Genomic DNA, 13,194 nt, shown 5'->3' on the forward strand with positions numbered 1-13,194 from the left:
ATTACTATGCAAGTATAAAGAAAAATCTCTGAATGCTAGAATGAAATGTGATCCTAAGTTTGCTACTTCACCTATCTTTACTGATGATAAGGATTATGAATTCTCTGTCGGCCCAGAGTTGATTACTTTGGTTGAATCTGATCCTTTCCATGGTGATGAAACTGAAACTGTTGTGGCACATCTTACTAAGTTGAATGATATAGCCACCCTTTTTACTCATGATGAGAAAACTCACTATTACTTTATTCTCAAATTATTTCCTTTCTCATTAAAGGGTTATGCTAAAGCTTGGTACAATACTCTTACTCCTGGTTGTGTGCGTAGTTCCCAGGATATGATTTATTACTTCTCTAAAAAATATTTTCCTGCTCATAAGAAACAAGCTGCCTTACAGGAAATATTTAACTTTATGGAAACTAAAGTAGAGAGTCTCCCACAAGCTTGGGGGAGGCTTTGCCAGCTACTTCACTACAAGGATTCGGGTCTATTGCAACAAATCATTTGTTGCAATACATGATGTTTCGTGGCGATTAGTACCTATTGCCACGAAACGACATTCGTTGGCAGCCGTTGCGACTGGACACATGGTAATAGGTTATTACCACGAAAAAGCAATCGTGGCAATAAGGCGTGCTATTGCAACATCCATGTGGGAAGTTGCCACATGTTTTCTCGTGGCAACACTCACCCGATGCCACAATTTGATTTGTGGAGATAGTTTTAATGCAACATGTAACGAATCGTGGCCACTGATATCTCGTAGCGATAGACATTTGTGGCGACAACCTATGCCAACAACGGCCTTTTCGTGGCGCATTACTCTTCCGTGGCAATAGTCAATTGTGGCAATAAACTATGGCAAGAATCCTTGTTTTCGTGGCATTAGGCATGTTGCCACGACCCACTACACTTGTGGCAATAAACTATGGCAACAATCATTGTTTTTGTGGCATTAGGCATATTGCCACGACCCACAGCACTTGTGACATTAACTTATGGCAACAAATATTCCAGTCGTCGTAACATGAAATTGCAACATACTTGTTTTGGTGATGATAAATAGGTATCACAACAGGTAAAATCTTTGTAGCGAGAAACCATTGCGATAATTTAAACTTTCCGTGGCGATACTCTATTTCAACAAAACTTACTTTGGTGGCGCCAAACAATTATCGCATCGTGAAAAAGAAATGGAACGCACGAGCATATTTGCTAGTACAAATAATTTTCCACAACCCAAATATTTTCCATCAACAAGACACATAATTCTGCCAAGCGCACAAATTTCCATTAAATTGTTCTATTCAATTACAACAACCATCAGAGGTACATCACTAAAGCCACATTGCCATCATTTACAACAAAAAATAATCCAAAACTCGTACATTACACATATAATAGTCACTACCAAATTACAAATGATCGCGTCAGATGCAGCACCATGGGTTGCATGAGATTTGTCCTTGAGATGGAGGAGGTAGAAGTCGATGATGCCATTCTCGCTCTCGTAAAGGCAGCAAATAATCCTGAGCAGCTGTTAAAATAATACAGCAATGAGTGTCTAGCTGGTATAGAATAAGGAAATAGGAAATGATCACACCAAACAGTACAGTACATATTATGGAGGAAAGGAAACAATTGTGCCTCAAGAATGTGCATCACACTTCTCACTGAAACAATTGTTGGAAGGCCTATTTTAGTATTTTTGAAACAAGTAAAAAGAGTTTACAATTGTCAAAAGGCCTATTTTATATTCAAAGATATATAATTCGAATGCAATATCTATTTTCTATTTGATGTTATGTACATAAATGCAAGATCACCCTGCAGAATAAAAGTAGTTCTTTTTTTTCAAATTCACAAACCTCACAGAAGGCACATTCACAAATATGATTACACTTGACTCTCAACTAAATCAATTCATTAGTATTTACCACTCCTAACAAACATTCACAATTTCCAGCATTTAGAGGCAATGTAAGTGACGTAGATCACTACGAATAGAGAGGCAATACAGATAAACTAAATATACATAACTATTTAAAACTACCACAGAGAACTAGCAGTATAAACACTTTACTGTGGCAAAACACAACTCAAGTCTAGCATGGTAATTTCGGTTCTTATCCAGTTATACAATTCTAGTTAAGCCGTATCTACAAGCCATGCAGAACTAAAAGAAGCCAATAACCTGCAAGTTACCACAGTACCATGCCAAAATTCTAAGTAATATCCTAGGCAAATTGTGTAGTGGCATGAGTATTGAGTATAAAACCACTGAACCTAAATAGCAACAATTTTAAACATTAGCATACGGTGAACAAGAGGAAGCAACCATAGCACAGAATGTGATTGGAGAGCAGCCTATGAGCTAACTCAAGTTAACATATGCTTCCTATTACATTCTACCTAGCGAACAAAAAGAACAAGATAAACCAGAGCTCGAGGGGGGGGGGGGGGGGGGGGCAGGATGGATGACCAAGGACTTACCGGAGCCAGAGACGAAGTAGAACTGGACATAGTCGTCGTGGCTGCGGTAACCACACATGGTGTCGGTGTTGTCCTCCTTGAGGATTCGCGCGCCATGGATGGGGAAGACAGGCGTGAGGTCGATGCCGGCGATTAGTACGCTAACCGTGGGGCGTCCGATGGCCGCCTAGACCCAGCCAGGGCCGGCCCTAACATTTTGGAAGCCCTAGTGCAAGTTAGGTTTAGTGGGCCTGACGGACACGCAGGTCTTCGCAAGCACCGCCGCAGGCTGCCAGCACAAGTTCAACAAAGTGTAGATATGACTTGTTTTTCATGATAATATGGAAATGTTAAAAATAAAAATCCTCACCATATTTTACGACGTGCCTACAGATAGCAGTTTTGGACAAAAGCACAGACGCCTTCTATGCAAGTAGCTACAGAGCAATCCCACAACATAATAACAAAGCAGTATCTAATCATCATGTGCTGATTTGATGATACTTGATCACCATTAATATGAGGCAACAACTTGTGCAACAATTTCATGCAAAGAAATCTTTCACAAAATTCGCAATCAACAAGGAAAGATGGGCAATCCAGAAGAGAAACAACTAACCTGTGGACGTGGGCTGCTGTCAACGCCTCACTGGCCAATCACCGAATGTGCTGCTTCATCAGTCTCCTTAGGATACTTTTAAGATGGAAGAACAAAAGGCTGGGGTCCTGCTTGGATAATGAAGAGGTTAAGGTAGTGATACAGAGAAAATTTTCATTCAATTAGCATTGGTTTGGGAGCCCAGCTTCTTGGGAAATTGATTCAATTAATTAGCAAAGAAAGGAGACGAGAAGACTGGGTGATGAGTTGAGCCTACCGCTACTATTCCATCAGTTTACCTTTTCTTCTACTCATACGTGTATACATGAAGTAGGGCAGTATGGCCCCCTGCTTGACCTGGGCCCTAGGCGGCTGCACTCATTGCCATGGCCAAGGGCCGGCCCTGGACCCAGCCCCCCGGCGCGTCGTCGGGAGGAGGCTGAAGCGAGATGGCAGGGGACGCCACCATGAGGAACCGCCGCCACCGATCCGGCAGCAGCATTGCTGGTTCTGGCCGTGGATGGAAAGGATGGATAGAGTAGAGGGTCTCGCGCTGGAGTTGAGGTGGTGTGGTGGTCGGGGTCGGAGAGGAGGTAGCAGCCGGCGTTGCTGCCGCGGTGGATCCGGCAGCTAGATCGTCAGATCTAGCCGAGCACGGAACCCCCGGACGGTGTGGGCCGGCCTGGATGTCGCACCGGTGGTACTTGCCCCGGTACTACCTCCGAGCGCCTCGACTGGACAGGGAAGTCGATGATTGGAGAACGAGACGGGAGGAAGGAAGGCACGGGGAGGAGGAGCTGGGTGCAAGAGAAGCCGGCGGCTGCGGGTGATAGGGGAGAAAGAAGAGAGGGATGGAGAATTAGGGATTGTGTGCCACCCGTTGATCTTGGAAAATCGAACGGTTGGGAGCACGATCCGTGGGCGAGCTGATTCGACCAATCAAAACCCATGGTTTGCCTCATGCAGGATCGCTCCCTAGCTGGGAGCCATAATGGGGTTTCCAAAAAAATTATTAAGTCACCTTTGTGAAATAATAATAATAACATGCAAAATCCAGTCAAAAAAATAACTTGCACAAAAATATCTTACATAACCCAATATAGTTTTACATGTGATGTATTAAATATATATTTTTAGGTGTTTCAACAATTTTCTAAATGATGTACTAACATTTTCTATAGTTTAAATAAGTTTCTATGTGTTTGTTGAAACTGATTCCAATTTGAACTACATGCATCTCAAAAAAGTTTTATAACTTTCACAAAAATGTATATTTAAGTGCATATGTTTAGTTTTAGATCATATTAAATGGATGAAAATTACAAATAATTGTGACGAAGAATTCAAACTTACATTTGCAACCTATAGGGGGTGACAATATATCTACAAGTGGACCATAATTATGTACATTTGCATTAAATCATATTATGGGTGCATAAGTTTGCAATAAATTTTCAGAATCTTTCATGGAAGTTGGACTATACATTCTTCACAAATGGATTCATCTCCCATGGTGTTTTATATAGCTCCCAGCAGCCTATGATGATTTATCTCCCACGATGTTACATCTCCCAATTTGGCATTTATATTGAAACTAATTTTAATTGGAACTACATGTATCTCAAATAAGGTTGCATAAAGTATATTGAAGGATGGTTTGAGGAGCCGACGGGGGTCGACGCCGCAGTGGCTGCTCGGCAGCCGAAGTTGCCGGCTGACATGAGTGGCCATCATCCAATTTGGCGGTCGCCGCTTCTTCCGGGTGCACATGCTCGTAGGAGGCCAACGGCGCAGGCTTGTCGTCGTGGCAGGAGCTTGACTTCGTCCTCTTGTCCGGGATTGGCTGCTCCTCGGGCGGCTTGTCTGGGTTCCCTCCGCTCAAGCCAAGGTGGGTGTTTTGCGGTTATTTGGGGAGACTTCCTCACGTTTTGGCGTCGGTAGAGTTCCGTGGTTGTGGTGGGTGGGACTTCTTGATGCCGAAGGCGGATGAGTGCCTCAAACCATGGACTTGGCGTCATCTGAGCCGTTTCTCCGCAACGGCCGTCAGCAGTCACTGGGTTATGTCCCCCCTGGTACACCGGGATTGGGGTGGGGCTCTAGGTGTGGACGCCCCTACTGTGGTGGTGCCGGCCTTGGTGGTGATCCGCATGGTTGGCCTTCCGGCGGGCACGATGGCGGCGGTGGTGGTTGTATCTCTTGGTCGTGTGAGCGGCAAGAGCTATGTCAGCGGGTGACTCAGGCGTGCTCTGTCTCTGGCAGCGACGATGCCCCGATCTGGACCTGGGGATCTGATCTTGTCGAACTTACCCTCAAGACCTCGCGGTGGCGTGGATGGTGGCCGAGCGAAAGCTCTGCGCTTGATCGCCAACGACGGTGACGCCTGCGGGAGTCATTCTCTTTATGAAGACGTTGTCTTGGGGCTCCTCTCCGTGTCCTGTTTCTGGTGAAAACCTTTTGTCCATCTTGGACAAGGCAAATATAAAAGAAAAATGAAAAAAAAGGTATGTCGAGTGCTTAGTTTCGGCACTCGACACGCATTTTGTGCAAAGTTTTCATTTCTATTTTTTATCTTATTTCCATTCGAAACAAGAAATGTAAGAAAAAATTAGAATTGCCATAAAACATAACAAAAGTATTAGAACATATGAAAAAATGTGCAACATGTTCTAGAAACCATTCCATTTGGTATAAAAAAATCAAGGCTTTTTGAAAAATGTTCGTCATGCATTCAAAAAATAGACAATGTGTATTTTACAAAACTGTTCAATATGTTTTTTGAAAATGTTCAACGTGTGTTAAAAATTCATCATGTACAATTAATCTTACATTTTTATAGACTACGAACATGTGTAACATTTTTAATACATTTCTAGGAAAAATTACAATTAGGCAATAATTTTAAATACATGTTGAACAATGTACAATAAATTTGGTCCTGAATGAAACACGGTCGAACGTGGCAGATCGCTCTTTTCCTCCCGTCCCTGGCGGCTGCAACCCTAGCCGCCACCAGGAGAAGCCGATCTTCCAACGCCGTTCTCCGGCGGCTCCCCTCCACCGGCGACTGCTCCAGCGTTGGTGCGGAGCTTGGGAGGTAGTCCAGGAGCGGATGCAGACTGTGGTCTGCATCGACGAGATCTGAAAGACGGAACATGTGCTTGGCTCGTGGTTCGTGGATGGCAGGTATGGTTTCCTCCTTCGACGTCTTAGTCGTGGTGGGGTGACAGATTTGGAGTTCGATGGCGTGTCTGGGGTGTTGCCCCGGTCTGATTCGTTCAACGGCAAGGGCTTCACTTTTGTTGAGCCACCTTGGAGGTCTGTAAAGCTGCATATTAGTGATGGAGCCGCGTCGAGCTCGGATGAGGTGGTGATTCGTCATTCTTTTCTTTGCTGGCTGTTGTGGTGGTGTCGGAGGCAGGTGCAGGTGACGGCGTTGGTGCAAGTTCAAAGATGTTCTGCTATCTTTTCAGTTTTGTCATGTTGGTCTTTACGTGACTTGTACTTTGTTCTTTATGATATGAATGAGACACGTATTACTATGCAAAAAATATAGAGAATATGTATAATAATTTGTAATACACATGTTGAACTGTTTAAGTGCACGTAAATTTTAGGAAAAAAATCATGTTTACCTCTTCAAGGTACACAATAATGAAACAGATTAGACATTTGAAATACATAATAATCAGGTATTAATAATTACTGCAACTTTTACAAAAAAAATGGTGCCGAGTGGCTACCTCCTTCCGTCAATTACACAAAGCAAAAAACTTTCCTTCTTAAATCTGCTTGGTGCTAGAGACAAGCGATAGATAAATTGTTATATATGCACTTCATAGCTGGAAATATGAACATGAAGCAAACATTGGCATTATGGCTAGCTGTTCCTGTCTACAAATAGGTTGTCTGTGTTTCGAACCACCAGACGCGCAATTTATTTTGCCGTTATTTTTTTTCGCCCACACTCTAGGGCAAAGATGCCATGGCCTCGGCCTGGGCCCACGCTCACACTTACACAGGGGCCCGCTCAGATGTGACAAAGACATAAGGCCTTGTTTGGTACGCGAGGATTGGGGGGTTTCGAGCGGACATTCCTCGCGTGGCCCAGAAACCGCGCAAAACCCCGACGGCCCGTTTGATACGCGAGGATTCCACGGCCCAACCCCTCCGATACCCCCTTTCCACGCGGTTTTCAGCCCCCGAGGGGGGAGTCGAGGATTCGGAGGACACGACGCCGCCGCCGCCCGCTATAATTGTCCAAAATCCGGTGTTTGCCGCTGCAATCCAAGTAAAGTATTTGTAAATTAGGGATGGTGATGGTGTTGTGTGTATGTGCTGTAACCATGGACAGCTCTAGTATATTAATTGCTAGTTCAAGGTCATATGTAATTCTTTGGTTAGGAAACGATGGACGAACTTGCACCTATGACCCCTTCCACTAGATTTACAGAGTGTAAATCAATCTCTTGTCATTCCATCTTCTCAAATGACCAGCAAAAGTGTAGCCCATCTCTAGATCCGTTGTTCAGGACTCAACAGGTGTATGTTTGATAGATCTTGGAGATCATTCTCGTTTGGAAATTTAGCTGGATGCTAAAGCTATACTAAGTTTAGTTGCCTTGAGAAATCTGGAGTAACCAATTTATGCATTCTTTGGTTTGAAATCTGGAGTAACCAATTTATGCGTTGAAGCATTAGGTGCAAAAGGATCTGATTATTTCCGGGTTTTTTCTGATGAGCTTTACCTTGTATTCCACTGAGATGCATCAAACATACTTTCTCGTTGCCCAGCTTTTAGTTTGTTTGTAGTTATCAGTTATTTTAGACTCACGCACGAATCGTTCCTGTGCAATGCAAGTTATGTGTTCAAGGGTAGCCCTCTGGATGTGGTCAATCTCATCTTTATGTGCTATCTGGACTCTTTAATATGGTTGTCTTGTGTTCTGATCATTCCTGTTCAATACTATGCAGAGGATTTTCCGCAGCTACCTCGACGCGCCGCCGCCGACCGCAGTCTCGTCGACACGCCGCTGCCAACCGCAGTCTCCTCGACAGCAGCCAGGGAAGCTGGCATTTCCCCCCGTATGTACCTCTGTGCGCCCCCCTCCCGTCCCCCTGTACTCATTAGTCTAGGGTTCTTGGTCTTTGAGAGATGCCTCTCGGTCTGGTTCGCTACTTCTCCGCCCACCATGGTCACCATTCTAGGCTCTAGGGACATTCAGTTGGGTTTTGAACTCTGCATATGTAACTAGTACACTAGTAAATAAACATACACAAAGCCCCTAGCTAGCAAGGAAATAGTCCATATTGTGAGCTTCATTGAATAGTTGTTTGAATTTCAAGGAAATAAACAGACATACATCCAGGGCAATATTTCATTGTGAGTTTTTTACACATTCTAAGAATTTTAGAAGTCCAACCGTCTTCCAGTTTCAAATGTGCTTTGCTTCACTTCGGAAGATGTCAGTTGTTTGAATTTTAACTCTGCGATCTGCTTGAGATTTTTTGTTTTATTTTGTTCTGAACCTTGTGCTTCTGCCTTTGATGATTTCGTCGAATTCACCATTGACCCAGGTCTTGGTTTAATTCCATCATCATGCTGTACATGTGTACTACTTTTTCTGCTGAATTCTTTTGATCTGATGTCTGGGTGCCGACTGATAACAGGAGATGTACAGACTAAGGATGGAAAGTTTTTATTTGACCAGATTGGGTAACTTCAAACTGAATTATGTTTTCTGGGGCAAGATCTCATTGCGAGCTTTAATATCATTTACTCAAAACACATGTTCATCATGAGTGGCACGTACTGATCTGCATATAAATTGAATAGTTGTTATGCATAAAACCTAACATGATGGCACAGTTTAAACATGTAAATGTTCTAAGGTGATTTTTGTAGCACGCATAATCAGTTTATGAATATCCAAGGTTGAAATATAAAAGTGGCTCCATATTTTTTATTTGTTCAGGTTTTTTTTTCCGCATCTAACCCTTGGACCAATTCATCTGTTTTTTATAGGGACCTGATCTCGAGGAAGACGGGCGACCATGCTTTGCTGCCACATGTCTCCTCCACACCGTGCAGCCTGCAAACATGTCTCGGAGCATTCGCCGATCAAACATGTGTTTATGTTGTAATGAATCGTTGACTTTCTTTGATCGAACATCTTGTATTTTTCATTTGGACCGTGGCATGTATGCATGTAGCATTTTCATTTGAACCGTTGATAGTACTCGCAACAGATTATATGAGCCTTTTTGTTATTTTGCGTAATCTAGTTGCACCTTTGTTGCAAGTACATTTCTTCTGTGAGCTTTTAAAGTTGTAAAATTGCATTTTTAATTATAGTATACCAATTTTGCAAACCCTCTGTACCAATCCCTGTGTACCAAATAGTAGGGGTATATGTGAGGGGTTTGGGGATTTGGGGGATTTGAGAGGATTGGGTGGAAGGGAGGGATTCACCAAATCCTCCCAAATCCCCTCCTCCCAGAACCTCTCAAATACTCTTCTACCAAACAAAGCCTAAAGAGGATTTCAATCGACATGCAAAGAAATAAGGAACGAAATGATATTGAGTACCGAAGGAAATAAGAGGGGATTTGAACATACATGTATAAAGACCAAAGAAGGAAAGAAATTGAGTCCTTGTGACAGGAATATAAGGAAGGAGCGCTCTGTCCACGCCTTCTATATAAATCTCAACATGACAGAGAAAATTAAGAAAGAAAAGGAGACCACGCCTTTTATAATTAAAAGGGATTTCTGAAGAAATAAGGAAAGAGAGAAATTCAATCCTTGCGACAGGAAATAAACAGAGGGGAAGCCTTCAAGATAAGGAAGGGAGTCTATGCACACCACACCTTCTAATTAAAATAGATTCCCGAGAGCATGCATAATCAAAGGAATGGTGGTTAGCTCTTAGATCCAATTAAAATTAAAATGAGATTACAGGCTGGGCATATTGGTAGTTGGAATATAGCCATGTTTTTATTTTTTTGAAAGCTTGTTAGCCGGTTTATACCCCTCATTCTCGAGTAGTTCTTTGAAAAAAAGAACAATGCATACATTTAAAAGATGGTCTACTGGAAAGAACTTCGTGTTAGGGATATTTGACAATACTTATTGTTTTTTAAAGAAACATTAGTCATTAATGTAGTGTTGATGTAGTGTTGTTCATCTGCTACTGAAATATTGGTGGAAATATCAGGGGACAGAGAGAACAACCAGCCTGTCTAACAATACGATATTGTGTAGGAAGCAATCTATAACAAATCAGACAACTAAACTATATAGAGAAGCGTGTTGTACCTTGGGTGAGAGAATCTTGAATGCTATACATTTTTATTAACAACACATAAATACATACAATCACATCAAGAAAGATATAGAAATTTTTGGAAGGAAGAGAATGTGAGGATTTGCTGCGCAGTGCTCATGACTCACCTTGGTGAGAAGGGCAGTGAGCTTGCCGTCTTTCCGGTGCTGAGGACGACCTTGCTAGGAGGTCAGTAGGGCGAGTGGAGGAGACCCTGGCGGTGCAAGAAACCCTAAAGTAAAGGGCGTCCGCGAGTGTGCAACGTTTCACACGCGCGTAAGCGAGCGTTCCTACAAATTGTGGTACCACCGATGTCCACTTTGCAAGATATGTGACTAAAATACAACTTAGGTGCAATTTGTGCTACCAAATGTGTTCACACCTCTGTGAACTAGTAAGCCCCTTTAATCAGATGGTGAGAAATAGTATAATAATTAAATAAATGAAAAAATCAGGGGCACTGTAGAGAATATCGTTGCAATATCCTGCTCCTTTTTTCGCAACACTAGAGGATTGTTGCAATATGTTGTACGTATTACCATACATGCACAAGTTGTCGCAATACGTAATAGTTATTGCAACACAACGAAGGCGACGCAAAAAGTCGCCCTATTACAACCAATACATGTTTTGTTGCAATAAGAAGCCATGTATTTTGCAACAGTATCTATGGCCAGCGCCACATGTCAGAATTGTTGCAATATATGTCTAAATATTGCCACAAAGATTTACATTGTCGCAATACCTAGTCTTTATTGCAACAAAATGACCACTTCACGCAACAGGTCGCAACTGTCGCAATATCACTACCATATTGCAACGCTGATGCAGCTTGTGGCAATACGTGGCTTCTATTGCAACAAAATGAGTACCTACCGCGATGGAACGAAACTGTGGCAATATGTAGATCCTATTACCACGAACTGGAATTTTGTGGTACTATAGCATTTTATTGCAACAAAATATAGTTGTAGCAATAAATTTTGTTGCAATAGACCGGTATCCTTGTAGTGCTTAATGCTTTGCCTGATCATCCTCTTAAGAAAAATGAAATACTTGATATTTTCTATAATGGACTAACCGATGCTTCTAGGGACTTCCTAGATAGTTGTGTTGGTTGTGTTTTCAGAGAATGAACTGCTGGACAAGCTGAAGAATTATTGAATAACATACTGAAAAATAATGATGATTGGACTATTCCTAAACCACCGGCTAAACCCACTCCGAAGAAGAGGGGTGTATTATATCTTAGTCCCGAAGATATGCAAGAGGCAAAGAAATCTATGAAGGAAAAAGGTATTAAGGCTGAGGATGTTAAAAATTTAGCTCCTATTGAAGAAATACACGGGCTAAATACACCACCACTTCCTAAGGTGGTAGAGGTAAATTCTCTTATGAAGTTTAATGAAAATGATAACCCTCACAATATGCATCCTAGTCAATGCCTTTATGAGTTTGAAAACTACATTAGGAAACAAGATCACTTCAATACAAATGTTATGAAACAATTGAAACACAATTCTGATATGATTGCTCGCTTGAGTTACTTGTTATTTAGAATATCAAATGATGTTATAAGTGTTGGAAAACATGCTTCTATGGTACAAACTCAGTTAGAACAAGTTGCTAATCTCAAAGAGAATTACTTGATGAAATGAATCATAATATGCATGACTTTGCTGTTAGAGTGGCAACTAGAGGAGGTAAAATGACTCATGAATCACTTTATCCTGAAGGACACCCAAAAAGAATTATACAAGATTCACAAAGAGCTAAGACTAGTGCACCTAGTCCTTCTAAAAAGAAGAAGAAGAAGAAGAAAAATGATAGGACTTTGCATACTTCTAGTGAACCTGAAATAGAAAAACCTCCTGATAATGAAAATGAAACTTCTATCTCTGATGCAGAAACTCAATCTGGTAATGAACATCCACCTAGTGATAACAAAAAAGATAGTGTTGATGTTCATGAAGATGCTCAACCAAACAAGGAAAAAGAACCAGATAATCATGTTGAGATAGAACCACCTGTTGATCTTGATAACCCACAACCCAAAAATAAAAGATATGATAAAGGAGACTTTGCTACTAGAAAACACGATAAAGAAAGAGAACCGTGGGTTCAAAACCCTATGCCTTTTCCACCCAAGTCAACTAAAAAGAATGATGACGAAGAATTTGAACGCTTTGCTGAAATGGTGAGGCCAGTCTTTTTGCATACTTGCTTGACTGATATCTTGAAAATGCCTCCTTATGCAAAGTATATGAAAGACATCATCACAAATAAGAGAAAAATACCAGAAGCTGAAATCTCCACTATGCTTGCTAATTATACTTTTAAAGATGGAGTGCCTAAAAAACTTGGAGATCCGGGTATACCAACTATACCTTTCTCTATCAAACAGAATTATGTGAAAACTGCTTTATGCGATTTAGGAGCTGGTGTTAGTTTTATGCCTTTCTCTTTATATAAAAGACTTGACTTGAATAAACGCACACCTACTGAAATATCTTTGCAAATGGCTGACAAATCAACTGCAATACCTATCGGTATCTGTGAGGATGTGCCCGTTGTTGTTGCTAATGTTACTATTTTGATTGATATTGTTATACTTGAGATGCCCGAGGACGACAACATGTCGATTATCCTTGGTAGACCCTTCATGAATACTGCAGGGGCTGTTATTGATTGCAATAAAAGCAAGGTCACTTTTCATATTAATGGTAATGAGTATACGGTGCACTTTCCGAAGAAACAATTCCAAGTGAATGGTATTATTCTTATTGAAAAATCTCCGACAATCAC

The 13,194-nt window shown here is 41.7% G+C and overlaps 1 long non-coding RNA gene across 2 annotated transcripts; it reads right to left on the reverse strand.

Moving 5' to 3' along the window:
- Window positions 1-1,248: 1,248 nt before the first annotated feature.
- LOC120969655 (uncharacterized) lies at window positions 1,249-3,887 on the reverse strand. 2 transcript variants are annotated; one of them, XR_006667136.2, is made up of 5 exons: window positions 3,367-3,887; window positions 3,089-3,195; window positions 2,840-2,906; window positions 2,491-2,758; window positions 1,249-1,534 (listed from the first exon to the last, which is right to left on the reverse strand). It is a non-coding gene; the product is annotated as an uncharacterized lncRNA (long non-coding RNA). The 2 variants fall into 2 exon arrangements; XR_005763994.2 differs by having other exon boundaries at window positions 2,840-3,195.
- Between the last annotated feature and the right edge of the window lie 9,307 nt (window positions 3,888-13,194).

Source organism: Aegilops tauschii, chromosome 7, assembly GCF_002575655.3.
Source record: "Aegilops tauschii subsp. strangulata cultivar AL8/78 chromosome 7, Aet v6.0, whole genome shotgun sequence".
NCBI lineage: Eukaryota > Viridiplantae > Streptophyta > Magnoliopsida > Poales > Poaceae > Aegilops > Aegilops tauschii.